A 20,060-nucleotide genomic window follows, 5' to 3' on the forward strand; every position below is an offset into this window, starting at 1 on the left:
GGTTTATTTTGAAACTCCGTAGGGAAAGGTCCACTTTCCCTACTGTATTTATTACTTTCCGTAGGGAAAGTCCAGTCTTGTCCCTACGAAATAATCCGTAGGGAAACCTGACATATACCTACGGAACTTCAAATCCGTAGGGAAACGTGACATATACCTACGGAACTTCAAATCCGTAGGGAAATGTCTTTCCCTACCCCCACCTAGCCTACGGAAGTTGTGCACGCCGAAATCCGTAGGGAAAAGCCTTTACCTACGGATTTTGGTACTTTTCCCTACTGATTTGTCTGTAGGGAAAAGCCAGTTCTGTTGTAGTGAATGATGGAGATTGTAAAAATAGAAAGTTTCTTATTTTAGAAACTTTATCAAACATACATCTTTTAGACATAAGAAACCCTAGAGATGGTATCAACGAGCATTTAGCCAAGTTTTGGGATAAGAATGAGTGGGTATTGAATCTTAGATTTAGTTGATGAATGATGGATATTGAAAAAATAGAGAGTTTCTTATTTTAGAAACTTTATAAAATATCAATCTTTTAAACTTAGTAAATCGTAAAGATGGTGTCAAGGAGCTTTTTGCTTAGTTCTGAGATGAGGATGCGATGGTATTGAATCTTAGATTTAGTTGATGATGGATAGAGATTGAAAAAATAGAAAGTTTCTTGTTTTTGAAACTTTATAAAACAACATCTTTTAGATATAAGAAAAGAAAGATATGCTGTCAAGGTGCTTTTGTTGGTAGAGATTGAAAAACAGAAAGTTTCTTATTTTAGAAACTTTATAAAACATTCACCTTTTAGACATAAGAAACACTATAGATGGTGTCCATGAGGTTTTAGCCAAGTTTTGAGATAATGATTAGATGGTATTGAATATTAGATTTTGTTGAACAAGGATAGAGATTGTAAAATAGAACCTCCTTCTTTTAGACATATGACACCCTAGAGACGGTGTCAATGAGCTTTTAGCCATGTTTTGGGATGAAGATGAGAGGGTATTGAATCTTAGATTTAGTTGATTAATGATGGAGATTGTAAAAATAGAAAGTTTCTTAATTTAGTAACTTTATAAAACATCCATCTTTTAGACATAGGAAACCCCATAGATGGTGTCAAGGAGCTTTTCTCAAAGTGTTGAGGTGGGGATGAGATGATATTGAATCTTAGATTCTGTTGATGAAGGATGGAGATTGAAAAATTAGTAAGTTTCTTCTTTTTGAAACTTTACAAGACATCAATATTTTAGACATAGGAAACCCAAAAGATGGTGTCGATGAGCTTTTAGCTAAGTTTTGAGATGTGGATGAGATGGTATTGAATTTTAGAATTAGTTTATGAAGGATGGTGATTGAAAAATTAGAAAGTTTCTTATTTTAGAAACTTTACAAAACATCCATCTTTTAGACGTAGGAAACCCTATATATGGTGTCAAGGAACTTTTAGCTGAGCTTTGAGATGAGGATGAGATGATATTGAATCTTAGATTTAGTTGATGAAGAATACAGATTTAAAAAATAGACGGTTTCTTATTTTAGAAAGTTTGTAAGACATCTATCTTTTAGCAAAGGAAACCTTAGAGATGGTGTCAAGGAACTTTTAGCAATGTTTTGAGATGAGGATGAGATGGTATTGAATCTTAGATTCAGTTGATAAAGGATAGAGATTGAAAAAATAGAAAGTTTGTTACTGTAGAAAGCTTAAAAAACATCCATCTTTTAGACATATGACACCCTAGAGACGGTGTCAATGAGCTTTTAGCCATGTTTTGGGATGAAGATGAGAGGGTATTTAATCTTAGATTTAGTTGATTAATGATGGAGATTGTAAAAATAGAAAGTTTCATAATTTAGAAACTTTATCAAACATCCATCTTTTAGACATAAGAAACCCTAGAGATTATATCAACGAGCATTTAGCCAAGTTTTGGGATAAGAATGAGTGGGTATTGAATCTTAGATTTAGTTGATGAATGATGGATATTGAAAAAATAGAGAGTTTCTTATTTTAGAAACTTTATAAAATATCAATCTTTTAAACTTACTAAATCGTAAAGATTGTGTGAAGGAGCTTTTTGCTTAGTTCTGAGATGAGGATGCGATGGTATTGAATCTTAGATTAAGTTGATAATGGATATTTAAAGAATAGAAAGTTTTTTATTTTAGAAACTTTATAAAACAAACATCTTTTGGATATAAGAAAACCAAGATATGCTGTCAAGGTGCTTTTGTTGGTAGAGATTGAAAAACAGAAAGTTTCTTATTTTAGAAACTATATAAAACATCCACCTTTTAGACATATGAAACACAATAGATGGTGTCAATGAGGTTTTAGCTAAGTTTTGAGATTATGATTAGATGGTATTGAATATTAGATTTTGTTGATCAAGGACAGAGATTGTAAAATAGAACATCCATCTTTTAGACATATGACACCCTAGAGACGGTGTCAATGAGCTTTTAGCCATGTTTTGGGATGAAGATGAGAGGGTATTGAATCTTATATTTAGTTGATTAATGATGGAGATTGTAAAAATAGAAAGTTTCTTAATTTAGTAACTTTATAAAACATCCATCTTTTAGACATAGGAAACCCCATAGATGGTGTCAAGGAGCTTTTCTCAAAGTGTTGAGGTGGGGATGAGATGATATTGAATCTTAGATTCTGTTGATGAAGGATGGAGATTGAAAAATTAGTAAGTTTCTTCTTTTTGAAACTTTATAAGACATCAATATTTTAGACATAGGAAACCCAAAAGATGGTGTCGAGGAGCTTTTAGCTAAGTTTTGAGATGTGGATGAGATGGTATTGAATTTTAGAATTAGTTTATGAAGGATGGAGATTGAAAAAATAGAAAGTTTCTTATTTTAGAAACTTTACAAAACATCCATCTTTTAGACATAGGAAACCTTATATATGGTGTGAAGGAACTTTTAGCTGAGTTTTGATATGAGGATAAGATGATATTGAATCTTAGATTTAGTTGATGAAGAATAGAGATTTAAAAAATAGATGGTTTCTTATTTTAGAAATTTTGTAAGACATCTATCTTTTAGCAAAGGAAACCCTTAGGGATGGTGTCAAGGAACTTTTAGCCAAGTTTTGAGATGAGGATGAGATGGTATTGAATCTTAGATTTAGTTGATAAAGGATAGAGATTGAAAAAATAGAAAGTTTGTTATTGTAGAAAGCTTAAAAAACATCCATCTTTTAGACATATGAGACCCTAGAGAAGGTGTCAATGAGCTTTTAACCATGTTTTGGGATGAGGATGAGAGGGTATTGAATCTTAGATTTAGTTGATTAATGATGGAGATTGTAAAAATAGAAAGTTTCTTATTTTAGAAACTTTATCAAACATCCATCTTTTAGACATAAGAAACACTAGAGATGATATCAACGAGCATTTAGCCAAGTTTTGGATTAAGAATGAGTGGGTATTGAATCTTAGATTTAGTTGATGAATGATGGATATTGAAAAAATAGAGAGTTTCTTATTTTAGAAACTTTATAAAATATCAATCTTTTAAACTTAGTAAATCGTAAAGATGGTGTCAAGCAGCTTTTTGCTTAGTTCGGAGATGATGGATAGAGATTGAAAAAATAGAAAGCTTCTTATTTTAGAAACTTTATAAAACAAACATTTTTCAGATATAAGAAAACCAAGATATGCTGTCAAGGTGCATTTGTTGGTACAGATTGAAAAACAGATAGTTTCTTATTTTAGAAACTATATAAAACATCAACCTTTTAGACATATGAAACACTATAGATGGTGTCCATGAGGTTTTAGCCAAGTTTTGAGATTACGATTAGATGGTATTGAATATTAGATTTTATTGATCAAGGATAGAGATTGTAAAATAGAAAGTTTCTTACTTTAGTAACTTTATAAAACATCCATCTGTTAGACATAGGAAACCCCATAGATGGTGTCAAGGAGCTTTTTGCAAAGTTTTGAGGTGGGGATGAGATAATATTGAATCTTAGATTCAGTTGATGAAGGATGAAGATTGAAAAATTAGAAAGTTTCTTATTTTTGAAACTTTCTAATATTTTAGACATAGGAAACACAAAAGATGGTGTCGAGGAGCTTTTAGCCAAGTTTTGAGATGTGGATGAGATGGTATTGAATTTTAGAATTAGTTTATAAAGGATGGAGATTGAAAAAATAGAAAGTTTCTTATTTTAGAAACTTTACAAAACATCCATCTTTTAGACATAGGAAACCCTATATATGGTGTCAAGGAATTGTTAGCTGAGTTTTGAGATGAGGATGAGATGATATTGAATCTTAGATTTAGTTGATGAAGAATGGAGATTTAAAAAATAGATGGTTTCTTATTTTTTAAACTTTGTAAGACATCTATCTTTGAGCAAAGGAAACCTTAGGGATGGTGTCAAGGAGCTTTTAGCCAAGTTTTGAGACGATGATGAGATGGTATTGAATCTTAGATTTAGTTGATAAAGGATAGAGATTGAAAAAATAGAAAGTTTGTTACTGTAGAAAGCTTAAAAAACATCCATCTTTTAGACATATGAGACCCTAGAGACGGTGTCAATGAGCTTTTAGCCATGTTTTGGGATGAGGATGAGAGGGTATTGAATCTTAGATTTAGTTGGTGAGTGATGGATATTGAAAAAATAGAGAGTTTCTTATTTTAGAAACTTTATAAAATATCAATCTTTTAAACTTAGTAAATCGTAAAGATGGTGTCAGGGAGCTTTTTGCTTAGTTCTGAGATGGGGATGCGATGGTATTGAATCTTAGATTTAGTTGATGATCGATAGAGATTGAAAAAATAAAAAGTTTCTTATTTTAGAAACTTTATAAAACAAACATCTTTTAGATATAAGAAAACCAAGATATGCTGTCAAGGTGCTTTTGTTGGTAGAGATTGAAAAACAGAAAGTTTCTTATTTTAGAAACTATATAAAACATCCACCTTTTAGACATATGAAACACTATAAATGGTGTTCATGAGGTTTTAGCCAAGGTTTGAGATTATGATTAGATTGAATATTAGATTTTATTTATCAAGGATAGAGATTGTAAAATAGAAAGTTTCTTACTTTAGTAAGTTTATAAAACATCCATCTGTTAGACATTGGAAACCCCATAGATGGTGTCAAGGAGCTTTTTGCAAAGTTTTGAGGTGGGGATGAGATGATATTGAATCTTAGATTCAGTTGATGAAGGATGGAGATTGAAAAATTAAAAAATTTCTTATTCTTGAAACTTTATAAGACACCCCAAAAGATGGTGTCGAGGAGCTTTTAGCCAAGTTTTGAGATGTGGATGAGATGGTATTGAATTTTAGAATTTGTTTATAAAGGATGGAGATTGAAAAAATAGAAATTTCTTATTTTAGAAACATTACAAAACATCCATCTTTTAGACATAAAAAACCCTATATATGGTGTCAAGGAACTTTAACTGAGTTTTGGGATGAGGATGAGATGGTATTGAATCTTAGATTTACTTGATAAAAGGATAGAGATTGAAAAAATATAAAGTTGTTACTGTAGATGAATGATGGATATTGAAAAAATAGAGAATCTCAGATTTAGTTGATGAATGATGGATATTGAAAAAATAGAGAGTTTCTTATTTTAGAAAATTTATAAAATATCAATCTTTTAAACTTAGTAAATCGTAAAGATGGTGTCAAGCAGCTTTTTGCTTAGTTCTGAGATGAGGATGCGATGAGATTGAATCTTAGAATTAGTTGATGATGGATAGAGATTGAAAAAATAGAAAGCTTCTTATTTTAGAAACTTTATAAAACAAACATCTTTCAGATATAAGAAAACCAAGATATCCTGTTAAGGTGCTTTTGTTGATAAAGATTGAAAAACAGAAAGTTTCTTATTTTAGAAACTTTATAAACATCCACCTTTTAGACATAGGGAACACTATAGATGGGGTCCAAGAGGTTTTAGCCAAGTTTTGAGATTATGATTAGATGGTATTGAATATTAGATTTTGTTGATCAAGGATAGAGATTGTAAAATAGAAAGTTTCTTATTTTAGTAACTTTATAAAACATCCATCTTTTAGACATAAGAAACCCCATAGATGGTGTCAAGGAGCTTTTTGCAAAGTTTTGAGGTGGGGATGAGATGATATTGAATCTTAGATTTAGTTGATGAAGGATGGAGATTGAAAAATTAGAATGTTTCTTATTTTTGAAACTTTGCAAGAAATCAATATTTTAGACATAGAAAACCGAAAAGATGGTGTCGAGGAGCTTTTAGCCAAGTTTTGAGATGTGGATGAGATGGTATTGAATTTTAGAATTAGTTTATAAAGGATGGAGATTGAAAAAATAGAAAGTTTCTTATTTTAGAAACTTTACAAAACATCCATCTTTTAGATAAAGGAAACCCTATATGTGGTGTCAAGAAACTTTTAGCTGAGTTTTGAGACGAGGATGAGATGATATTGAATCTTAGATTTAGTTGATGAAGAATAGAGATTTAAAAAATAGATGGTTTCTTATTTTAAAAACTTTGTAAGACATTTATCTTTTAGCAAAGGAAACCTTAGGGATGGTGTCAAGGAGCTTTTAGCCAAGTTTTGAGATGAGGATGAGATAGTATTGAATCTTAGATTTAGTTGATAAAGGATAGAGACTGAAAAAATAGAAAGTTTGTTATTGTAGAAAGCTTAAAAAACATCAATCTTTTAGACATATGAGACCCTAGAGATAGTGTAAATGAGCTTTTAGCCATGTTTTGGGATGAGGATGAGAGGGTATTGAATCTTAGATTTAGTTGATTAATGATGGAGATTGTAAAAATAGAAAGTTTCATATTTTAGAAACTTTATCAAACATCGATCTTTTAGACATAAGAAACCCTAGAGATGATATCAACGAGCATTTAGCCAAGTTTTGGGATAAGAATGAGTGGGTATTGAATCTCAGATTTAGTTGATTAGTTATGGATATTGAGAGAGTTTCTTATTTTACAAACTTCATAAAATATCAATCTTTTAAACTTAGTAAATCGTAAAGATTGTGTCAAGGAGCTTTTTGCTTAGTTCTGAGATGAGGATACGATGGTATTGAATCTTAAATTTAGTTGATGATGGATAGAGATTGAAAAAATAGAAAGTTTCTTATTTTAGAAACTTTATAAAACAAACATCTTTCAGAAATAAGAAAACCAAGATATGCTGTCAAGGTGCTTTTGTTGATAGAGACTGAAAAACAGAAAGTTTCTTATTTTAGAAACTTTATAAAACATCCACCTTTTAGACATAGGGAACACTATAGATGGTGTCCATGAGGTTTTAGCCAAGTTTTGAGATTATGATTAGATGGTATTGAATATTAGATTCTGTTGATCAAGGATAGAGATTGTAAAATAGAAAGTTTCTTATTTTTGTCACTTTATAAAACATCCATCCTTTAGACATAGGAAACCCCAAAGATGGTGTCAAGGAGCTTTTTGCAAAGTTTTGAGGTGGGGATCAGATGATATTGAATCTTAGATTTAGTTGATTAAGGATGGAGATTGAAAAATTAGAAAGTTTCTTATTTTTGAAACTTTAGAAGACATCAATATTTTAGACATAGGAAACCCAAAAGATGGTGTCTAGGAGCTTTTAGCCAAGTTTTGAAATGTGGATGAGATGGTATTGAATTTTAGAATTAGTTTATAAAGGATGGAGATTGAAAAAATAGAATGTTTCTTATTTTAGAAACTTTACAAAACATCCATCTTTTAGACATAGGAAACCCTATATATGGTGTCAATGAACTTTTAGCTGAGTTTTGAGATGAGGATGAGATGATATTGAATCTTAGATTTAGTTGATGAAGAATAGAGATTTAAAAAATAGATGGTTTCTTATTTTAGAAACTTTGTAAGACATCTATCTTTTAGCAAAGGAAACCTTAGGGATGTTGCCAAGGAGCTTTTAACCAAGTTTTGAGATGAGGATGAGATGGTATTGAATCTTAGATTTAGTTGGTAAAGGATAGAGATTGAAAAAATAGAAAGTTTGTTATTGTAGAAAGCTTAAAAAACATCCATCTTTTAGACATATGAGACCCTAGAGACGGTGTCAATGAGCTTTTAGCCAAGTTTTGAGATGAGGATGAGAGGGTATTGAATCTTAGATTTAGTTGATTAATGATGGAGTTTGTAAAAAAATAGAAAGTTTCTTTTTTTAGAAACTTTATCAAACATCCATCTTTTAGACATAAGAAACCCTAGAGATGATCAACGAGCATTTAGGCAAGTTTTGGGATCAGAATGAGTGGGTATTGAATCTTAGATTTAGTTGATGATTGATGGATATTGAAAAAATAGAGAGTTTCTTATTTTAGAAACTTTATAAAATACCAATCTTTTAAACTTAGTAAATCGTAAAGATAGTGTCAAGGAGCTTTTTGCTTAGTTCTGAGATGATGATGCGATGGTTTTGAATCTTAGATTTAGTTGATGATGGATAGAGATTGAAAAAATAGAAAGTTTCTTATTTTAGAAACTTTATAAAACAAACATCTTTCAGATATTATAAAACCAAGATATGCTGTCAAGGTGCTTTTGTTGATATAAATTGAAAAACAGAAAGTTTCTTGTTTTAGAAACTTTATAAAACATCCACCTTTTAGACATAGGGAACACTATAGATGTTGTCCATGAGGTTTTAGCCAAGTTTTGAGATTATGATTAGATGGTATTGAATATTAGATTCTGTTGATCAAGGATAGAGATTGTAAAATAGAAAGTTTCTTATTTTAGAAACTTTATAAAACATCCATCTTTTAAACATAGGAAACCCCAAAGATGGTGTCAAGGAGCTTTTTGCAATGTTTTGAGGTGGGGATAAGATGATATTGAATCTTAGATTTAGTTGAAGAAGGATGGAGATTGAAAAATTAGAAAGTTTCTTATTTTTGAAACTTTATAAGACATCAATATTTTAGACATAGGAAACCCAAATGATGGCGTCGAGGAGCTTTTAGCCAAGTTTTGAGATGTGGATGGGATGGTATTGAATTTTAGAATTAGTTTACAAAGGATGGAGATTGAAAAAATAGAATATTTCTTATTTTAGAAACTTTACAAAACATCCATCTTTTAGACATTGGAAACCCTAGATATGGTGTCAAGGAACTTTTAGCTGAGTTTTGAGATGAGAATGAGATGATATTGAATTTTAGATTTAGTTGATGAAGAATAGAGATTTAAAAAATATATGGTTTCTTATTTTTGAAACTTTGTAAGACATCTATGTTTTAGCAAAGGAAACCTTAGGGATGGTGTGAAGGAGCTTTTTGCCAAGTTTTGAGATAATGATGAGATGGTATTGAATCTTAGATAAGGTTGATAAAGAATAGAGATTGAAAAAATAGAAAGTTTGTTATTCTAGAAAGCTTAAAAAACATCCATATTTTAGACATATGAGACCCTAGAGACGGTGTCAATGAGCTTTTAGCCATGTTTTGGGATTAGGATGAAAGGGTACTGAATCTTAGATTTAGTTGATTAATGATGGAGATTGTAAAAATAGAAAGTTTCTTATTTTAGAAACTTTATCAAACATCCATCTTTTGGACATAAGAAACCCTAGAGATGATATCAACGTGCATTTAGCCAAGTTGTGTGATAAGAATGAGTGGGTATTGAATCTCAGATTTAGTTGATGAATGATGGATATTGAAAAAATAGAGAGTTTCTTATTTTAGAAACTTTATAAAATAATAATATTTTAAACTTAGTAAATCGTAAAGATGGTGTCAAGGAGCTTTTTGCTTAGTTCTGAGATGAGGATGCGATGGTATTGAATCTTAGATTTAGTTGATGATGGATAGAGATTGAAAAAATAGAAAGTTTCTTATTTTAGAAACTTTATAAAACAAACATCTTTCAGATATAAGAAAACCAAGATATGCTGTCAAGGTGCTTTTGTTGATAGAGATTGAAAAATAGAAAATTTCTTATTTTAGAAACTTTGTAAAACATTCACCTTTTAGACATAGGGAACACTATAGATGGTGTCAATGAGGTTTTAGCCAAGTTTTGAGATTATGATTAGATGGTATTGAATATTAGATTCTGTTGATCAAGGATAGAGATTGTAAAATAGAAAGTTTCTTGTTTTAGTAACTTTATAAAACATCCATCTTTTAAACATAGGAAACCCCAAAGATGGTGTCAAGGAGCTTTTTGCAATGTTTTGAGGTGGGGATAAGATGATATTGAATCTTAGATTTAGTTGAAGAAGGATGGAGATTGAAAAATTAGAAAGTTTCTTATTTTTGAAACTTTATAAGACTTCAATATTTTAGACATAGGAAACCCAAAAGATGGTGTCGAGGAGCTTTTAGCCAAGTTTTGAGATGTGGATGAGATTGTATTGAATTTTAGAATTAGTTTATAAAGGATGGAGATTGAAAAAATAGAAAGTTTCTTATTTTAGAAACTTTACAAAACATCCATCTTTTAGACATAGAAAACCCTATATATGGTGTCAAGGAACTTTTAGCTGAGTTTTGAGATGATATTAAATCTTAGATTTAGTTAATTAAGAATAGAGATTTAAAAAATAGATGGTTTCTTATTTTAGAAACTTTGTAAGACATCTATCTTTTAGCAAAGGAAACCTTAGGGATGGTGTGAAAGAGCTTTTAGCCAAGTTTTGAGATGAGGATGAGATGGTATTGAATCTTAGATTTAGTTGATAAAGGATAGAGATTGAAAAAATAGAAAGTTTGTTATTGTAGAAAGCTTAAAAAACATCCATCTTTTAGACATATGAGACCCTAGAGACGGTGTCAATGAGCTTTTAGCCATGTTTTAGGATGAGGATGAGAGGGTATTGAATGTTAGATTTAGTTGATTAATAATGGAGATTGTAAAAATAGAAAGTTTCTTATTTTAGAAACTTTATCAAACATCCATCTTTTAGACATCAGAAACCCTAGAGATGATATCAACGAGCATTTAGCCAAGTTTTGGGATAAGAATGAGTGGGTATTGGATCTTAGATTTAATTGATGAATGATGGATATTGAAAAAATAGAGAGTTTCGTATTTTAGAAACTTTATAAAATATCAATCTTTAAAACTTAGTAAATCGTAAAGATGGTGTTAAGGAGCTTTTTGCTTAGTTCTGAGATAATGATGCGATGGTATTGAATCTTAGATTTAGTTGATGATGGATAGAGATTGAAAAAATAGAAAGTTTCTTATTTTAGAAACTTTATAAAACAAACCTCTTTCAGATATAAGAAAACCAAGATATGCTGTGAAGGTGCTTTTGTTGATAGGGATTGAAAAATAGAAAATTTCTTATTTTAGAAACTTTATAAAACATTCACCTTTTAGACATATGGAACACTATAGATGGTGTCAATGAGGTTTTAGCCAAGTTTTGAGATTATGATTAGATTGTATTGAATATTAGATTCTGTTGATTAAGGATAGAGATTGTAAAATAGAAAGTTTCTTGTTGTAGTAACTTTATAAAACATCCATCTTTTAAACATAGGAAACCCCAAAGATGGTGTCAAGGAGCTTTTTGCAATGTTTTGAGGTGGGGATAAGATGATATTGAATCTTAGATTTAGTTGAAGAAGGATGGAGATTGAAAAATTAGAAAGTTTCTTATTTTTGAAACTTTATAAGACTTCAATATTTTAGACATAGGAAACCCAAAAGATAGTGTCGAGGAGCTTTTAGCCAAGTTTTGAGATGTGGATGAGATGGTATTGAATTTTAGAATTAGTTTATAAAGGATGGAGATTGAAAAAATAGAAAGTTTCTTATTTTAGAAACTTTACAAAACATACATCTTTTAGACATAGAAAACCCTATATATGGTGTCAAGGAACTTTTAGCTGAGTTTTGAGATGATATTGAATCTTAGATTTATTTAATTTAGAATAGAGATTTAAAAAATAGATGGTTTCTTATTTTAGAAACTTTGTAAGACATCTATCTTTTAGCAAAGGAAACCTTAGGGATGGTGTGAAAGAGCTTTTAGCCATGTTTTGAGATGAGGATGAGATGGTATTGAATCTTAGATTTAGTTGATAAATGATAGAGATTGAAAAAATAGAAAGTTTGTTATTGTAGAAAGCTTAAAAAACATCAATCTTTTAGACATATGAGACCCTAGAGACGGTGTCAATGAGCTTTTAGCCATGTTTTAGGATGAGGATGAGAGGGTATTGAATGTTAGATTTAGTTGATTAATAATGGAGATTGTAAAAATAGAAAGTTTCTTATTTTAGAAACTTTATCAAACATCCATCTTTTAGACATCAGAAACCCTAGAGATGATATCAACGAGCATTTAGCCAAGTTTTGGAATATGAATGAGTGGGTATTGGATCTTAGATTTAATTGATGAATGATGGATATTGAAAAAATAGAGTTTCTTATTTTAGAAACTTTATAAAATATCAATCTTTAAAACTTAGTAAATCGTAAAGATGGTGTCAAGGAGCTTTTTGCTTAGTTCTGAGATAATGATGCGATGGTATTGAATCTTAGATTTAGTTGATGATGGATAGAGATTGAAAAAATAGAAAGTTTCTTATTTTAGAAACTTTATAAAACAAACCTCTTTCAGATATAAGAAAACCAAGATATGCTGTCAATGTGCTTTTGTTGATAAAGATTGAAAAACAAAAAGTTTCTTATTTTAGAAACTTTATAAAAAATCCACCTTTTAGACATAGGGAACACTATAGATGGTGTCCATGAGGTTTTAGCCAAGTTTTGAGATTATGATTAGATGGTATTGAATATTAGATTTTGTTGATCAAGGATAGAGATTGTAAAATAGAAAGTTTCTTATTTTAGTAACTTTATAGAACATCCATCTTTTAGACATAGGAAACCCCATCGATGGTGTCAAGGAGCTTTTTGCAAAGTTTTGAGGTGGGGATGAGATGATATTGAATCTTAGATTTGGTTGATGAACGATGGAGATTGAAAAATTAGAAAGTTTCTTATTTTTCAAACTTTATAAGACATCAAAAATTTTGACATAGGAAACCCAAAAGATGGTGTCGAGGAGCTTTTAGCCATGTTTTGAGATGTAGATGAGATGGTATTGAATTTTAGAATTAGTTTATAAAGGATGGAGATTGAAAAAATAGAAAGTTTCTTATTTTAGAAACTTTACAAAACATCCATCTTTTAGACATAGAAAACCCTATATATGGTGTCAAGGAAATTTAGCTGAGTTTTGAGATGAGGATGAGATGATATTGAATCTTAGATTTAGTTGATGAAGAATAGAGATTTAAAAAATAGATGGTTTCGTATTTTAGAAACTTTGTAAGACATCTATCTTTTAGCAAAGGAAACCTTAGGGATGGTGTCAAGGAGCTTTTCGCCAAGTTTTGAGATGAGGATGAGTTGGTATTGATTCTTAGATTTAGTTGATAAAGGATAGATATTGAAAAAATAGAAAGTTTGTTATTGTAGAAAGCTTAAAAAACATCCATCTTTTAGACATATGAGACCCTAGAGACGGTGTAAATGAGCTTTTAGCCATGTTTTAGGTTGAGGATGAGAGGGTATTGAATGTTAGATTTAGTTGATTAATGATGGAGATTGTAAAAATAGAAAGTTTCTTATTTTAGAAACTTTATCAAACATCCATCTTTTAGACATCAGAAACCCTAGAGATGATATCAACGAGCATTTAGCCAAGTTTTGGAATAAGAATGAGTGGGTATTGGATCTTAGATTTAGTTGACGAATGATGGATATTGAAAAAATAGAGAGTTTCTTATTTTAGAAACTTTATAAAATATCAATCTTTTAAACTTAGTAACTCGTAAAGATGGTGTCAATGAGCTTTTTGCTTAGTTCTGAGATGAGGATGCGATGGTATTGAATCTTAGATTTAGTTGATGATGGATAGAGATTGAAAAAATATAAAGTTTCTTATTTTAGAAACTTTATAAAACAAACATCTTTCAGATATTATAAAACCAAGATATGCTGTCAAGGTGCTTTTATTGATAGAGATTGAAAAACAGAAAGTTTCTTATTTTAAAAACTTTATAAAACATCTAACTTTTAGACATAGGGAACACTATAGATGGTGTCCATGAGGTTTTAGCCAAGTTTTGAGATTATGATTAGATGGTATTGAATATTAGATTCTGTTGATCAAGGATAGAGATTGTAAAATAGAAAGTTTCTTATTTTAGTATCTTTATAAAACATCCATCTTTTAAACGTAGGAAACCCCATAGATGGTGTGAAGGAGCTTTTTGCAAAGTTTTGAGGTGGGGATAAGATGATATTGAATCTTAGATTTAGTTGATGAAAGATGGAGATTGAAAAATTAGAAAGTTTCTTATTTTTGAAACTTTATAAGACATCAATATTTTAGACATAAGAAACCCAAAAGATGGTATCGAGGAGCTTTTAGCCAAGTTTTCAGATGTGGATGAGATGGTATTGATTCTTAGATTTAGTTGATAAAGGATAGAGATTGAAAAAATAGAAAGTTTGTTATTGTAGATAGCTTAAAAAACATCCATCTTTTAGACATATGTGACCCTAGAGACGGTGTCAATGAGCTTTTAGCCATGTTTTGGGATGAGGATGAGAGGGTATTGAATCTTAGATTTAGTTGATTAATGATGGAGATTGTAAAAATAGAAAGTTTCTTATTTTAGAAACTTTATCTAAAATTCATCTTTTAGACATAAGAAACCATAGAGATGATATCAACGAGCATTTAGCCAAGTTTTGGGATAAGAATGAGTGGGTATTGGATCTTAGAATTAGTTGATGAATGATGGATATTGAAAAAATAGAGGGTTTCTTATTTTAGAAACTTTATAAAATATCAATCTTCTAAACTTAGTAAATCGTAAAGATGGTGTCAATGAGCTTTTTGCTTAGTTCTGAGATGAGGATGCGATGGTATTGACTCTTAGATTTAGTTGATGATGGATAGAGATTGAAAAAATAGAAAGTTTCTTATTTTAGAAACTTTATAAAACAAACATCTTTCAGATATTATAAAACCAAGATATGCTGTCAATGTGCTTTTGTTGATAGAGATTGAAAAATAGAAAGTTTCTTATTTTAGAAACTTTATAAAACATCTAACTTTTAGACATAGGGAACACTATAGATGGTGTCCACGAGGTTTTAGCCAAGTTTTGAGATTATGGATAGATGGTATTGACTATTAGATTCTGTTGATCAAGGATAGAAATTGTAAAATAGAAAGTTTCTTATTTTAGTAACTTTATAAAACATCCATCTTCTAGACATATGAAACCCCATAGATGGTGTCAAGGAGCTTTTTGCAAAGTTTTGAGGTGGTGATGAGATGATATTGAATCTTAGATTTAGTTGATGAAGGATGGAGATTGAAAAATTAGAAAGTTTCTTATTTTTGAAACTTTATAAGACATCAATATTTTAGACATAGGAAACCCAAAAGATGGTGTCGAGGAGCTTTTAGCCAAGTTTTGAGATGTGGATGAGATGGTATTGAATTTTGGAATTAGTTTATAAAGAATGGAGATTGAAAAAATAGAAAGTTTCTTATTTTAGAAACTTTACCAAACATCCATCTTTTAGACATAAAAAACCCTATATATGGTGTCAAAGAGCTTTTAGCTGAGTTTTGTGATAAGGATGAGATGATATTGAATCTTAGATTTAGTTGATGAAGAATAGAGATTCAAAAAATAGAAGGTTTCTTATTTAAGAAACTTTGTAAGACATCTATCTTTTAGCAAAGGAAACCTTAGGGATGGTGCCAAGGAGCTTTTATGCCAAGTTTTGAGATGCGGATGAGATGGTATGAATCTTAGATTTAGTTGATAAAGGATAGAGATTGAAAAAGTAGAAAGTTTGTTATTGTAGAAAGCTTAAAAAACATCAATCTTTTAGACATATGAGACCCTAGAGACGGTGTCAATGAGCTTTTAGCCATGTTTTGGGATGCGGATGAGAGGGTATTGAATCTTAGATTTAGTTCATTAATGATGGAGATTGTAAAAATAGAAAGTTTCTAATTTTAGAAACTTTATCAAACATCCATCTTTTAGACATAAGAAACCGTAGAATTGATATCAACGAGCATTTAGCCAAGTTTTGAGATAAGAATGAGTGAGTATTGGATCTTAGATTTAGTTGATGAAAGATGGATATTGAAAAAATAGAGAGTTTCTTATTTTAGAAACTTTATAAAATATCAATCTTTTAAACTTAGTAAATCGTAAAGATGGTGTCAAGGTGCTTTTGTTGATAGAGATTGAAAAATAGAAAGTTTCTTATTTTAGAAACTTTATAAAACATCGAACTTTTAGACATAGGGAACACTATAGATGGTGTCCACGAGGTTTTAGCCAAGTTTTGAGATTATGGATAGATGGTATTGAATATTAGATTCTGTTGATCAAGGATAGAAATTGTAAAATAGAAAGTTTCTTATTTTAGTAACTTTATAAACCATCCATCTTCTAGACATAGGAAACCCCATAGATGGTGTCAAGGAGCTTTTTGCAAAGTTTTGAGGTGGTGATGAGATGATATTGAATCTTAGATTTAGATGATGAAGGATGGAGATTGAAAAATTAGAAAGTTTCTTATTTTTGAAACTTTATAAGACATCAATATTTTAGACATAGGAAACCCAAAAGATGGTGTCGAGGCGCTTTTAGCCAAGTTTTGAGATGTGGATGAGATGGTATTGAATTTTAGAATTAGTTTATAAAGAATGGAGATTGAAAAAATAGAAAGTTTCTTATTTTAGAAACTTTACCAAACATCCATCTTTTAGACATAAAAAACCCTATATATGGTGTCAAAGAGCTTTTAGCTGAGTTTTGTGATGAGGATGAGATGATATTGAATCTTAGATTTAGTTGATGAAGAATAGAGATTCAAAAAATAGAAAGTTTGTTATTGTAGAAAGCTTAAAAAACATCCATCTTTTAGACATATGAGACCCTAGAGACGGTGTCAATGAGCTTTTAGCCATGTTTTGGGATGAGGATGAGAGGGTATTGAATATTAGATTTAGTTGATTAATGATGGAGATTGTAAAAATAGAAAGTTTCTTATTTTAGAAACTTTATCAAACATCCATCTTTTAGACATAATAAACCCTAAAGAAGATATCAACGAGCATTTAGCCAAGTTTTGGGATAAGAATGAGTGGGTATTGGATCTTAGATTTAGTTGATTATTGATGGATATTGAAAAAATAGAGAGTTTCTTATTTTAGAAACTTTATAAAATATTAATCTTTTAAACGTAGTAAATCGTAAAGATGGTGTCAAGGAGCTTTTTGCTTAGTTCTGAAATGATGATGCGATGGTATTGAATCTTAGATTTAGTTGATTATGGATAGAGATTGAAAAAATAGAAAGTTTCTTATTTTAGAAACTTTATAAAACAAACATCTTTCAGATATAAGAAAACCAAGATATGCTGTCAAGGTGCTTTTGTTGGTAGACATTGAAAAACAGAAAGTTCCTTATTTTAGAAACTTTATAAAACATCCACCTTTTAGACATAGGAAACACTATAGATGGTGTCGATGAGGTTTTAGCCAAGTTTTGAGATTATGATTAGATGGTATTGAATATTAGATTTTGTTGATCAATGATAGAGATTGTAAAATAGAAAGTTTCTTATTTTAGTAACTTTATAAAACATCCATCTTTTAGACATAGGAAACCCCATAGATGGTGTCAAGGAGGTTTTTGCAAAGTTTTGAGGTGGGGATGAGATGATATTGAATGTTAGATTTAGTTGATGAAGGATGGAGATTGAAAAATTGGAAAGTTTCTTATTTTTGAAACTTTATAAGACATCAATAATTTAGACATAAGAAACCCAAAAGATGTTGTCGAGGAGCTTTTAGCGAAGTTTTGAGATGTGGATGACATGGTATTGAATTTTAGAATTAGTTTATAAAGGATGGAGATTGAAAAAATAGAAAGTTTCTTATTTTAGAAACCTTACAAAACATCCATCTTTTAGACATAGGAAACCCTATATATGGTGTCAAGGAACTTTTAGCTGAATTTTGAGATGAGGATGAGATGATATTGAATCTTAGATTTAGTTGATGAAGAATAGAGATTTAAAACATAGATGATTTCTTATTTTAGAAACTTTGTAAGACATCTATCTTTTAGCAAAGGAAACCTTAGGGATGGTGTGAAGGAGCTTTTAGCCAAGTTTTGAGATGAGGATGAGATGGTAATGAATCTTAGATTTAGTTGATAATGGATAGAGATTGAAAAAATAGAAAATTTGTTTTTATAGAAAGCTTAAAAAACATCCATCTTTTAGACATATGAGACCCTAGATACGGTGTCAATGAGCTTTTAGCCATGTTTTGGGATGAGGATGAGAGGGTATTGAATCTTAGATTTAGTTGATTAAGGATGTAGATTGTAAAAATAGAAAGTTTCTTATTTTAGATACTTTATCAAACATCCATCTTTTAGACATAAGAAACCCTAGAGATGATATTAACGAGCATTTAGCTAAGTTTTGGGATAAGAATGAGTGGGTATTGGATCTTAGATTTAGTTGATGAATGATGGATATTGAAAAAATAGAGAGTTTCTTATTTTAGAAACTTTATAAAATATCAATCTTTTAAACTTAGTAAATCGTAAAGATGGTGTCAAGGAGCTTTTTGCTTAGTTCTGAGATAAGGATGCGATGGTATTGAATCTTAGATTTAGTTGATGATGGATAGAGATTGAAAAAATAGAAAGTTTCTTATTTTAGAAACTTTATAAAACAAACATCTTTCAGATATAAGAAAATCAAGATATGCTGTCAAGGTGCTTTTGTTGATAGAGATTGAAAAACAGAAAGTTTCTTATTTTAAAAAATTTATAAAACATCCACCATATAGACATAAGAAACACTATAGATTTTGTTCATGAGGTTTTAGCCAAGTTTTGAGATTATGATTAGATGGTATTTAATATTAGATTTTGTTAATCAAGGATAGAGATTGTAAAATAGAAAGTTTCTTATTTTAGTAACTTTATAAAACATTCATTTTTTAGACATAGGAAACCCCATAGATGGTGTCAAGGAGCTTTTTGCAAAGTTTTGAGGTGGGGATGAGATGATATTGAATCTTAGATTTAGTTGATGAAGGGTGGAGATTGAAAAATTAGAAAGTTTCTTATTTATGAAACTTTATAAGACATCAATAATTTAGACATAGTAAACCCAAAAGATGGTGTCGAGGAGCTTTTAGCCAAGTTTTGAGATGTGGATGAGATGGTATTGAATTTTACAATTAGTTTATAAAGGATGGAGATTGAAAAAATAGAAAGTTTCTTATTTTAGAAACTTTACAAAACATCCATCTTTTAGACATAGGAAACCCTATATATGGTGTCAAGGAACTTTTAGCTGAATTTTGAGATGAGGATGAGATGATATTGAATCTTAGATTTAGTTGATAAAGAATAGAGATTTAAAAAATAGATGGTTTCTTATTTTAGAAGTAAGACATTTATCTTTTAGCAAAGGAAATCTTAGGGATGGTGTAAAGGAGCTTTTAGCCAAGTTTTGATATGAGGATAAGATGGTATTGAATCTTAGATTTTGTTGATAATGGATAGAGATTGAAAAAATAGAAAGTTTGTTATTATACAAAGCTTAAAAAACATCCATCTTCTAGACATATGAGACCCTAGATACGGTGTCAATGAGCTTTTAGCCAAGTTTTGGGATGAGGATGAGAGGGTATTGAATGTTAGATTTAGTTGATTAATGATGTATATTGTAAAAATAGAAAGTTTCTTATTTTAGAAACTTTATCAAACATCCATCTTTAAGACATAAGAAACCCTAGAGATGATATCAACGAGCATTTAGCCAAGTTTTGGGATAAGAATGAATGGGTATTGGATCTTAGATTTAGTTGATGAATGATGGATATTGAAAAAATAGAGAGTTTCTTATTTTAGAAACTTTATAAAATATCAATCTTTTAAACTTAGTAAATCGAAAAGATGGTGTCAAGGAGCTTTTTGCTTATTTTTGATATGATGATGCGATGGTATTG

Source organism: Tasmannia lanceolata, unplaced genomic scaffold (assembly GCF_043159265.1).
Source record: "Tasmannia lanceolata isolate RefF3 unplaced genomic scaffold, GAP_Taslan_0.1 ptg000008l, whole genome shotgun sequence".
In the NCBI taxonomy this organism is placed as follows: domain Eukaryota; kingdom Viridiplantae; phylum Streptophyta; class Magnoliopsida; order Canellales; family Winteraceae; genus Tasmannia; species Tasmannia lanceolata.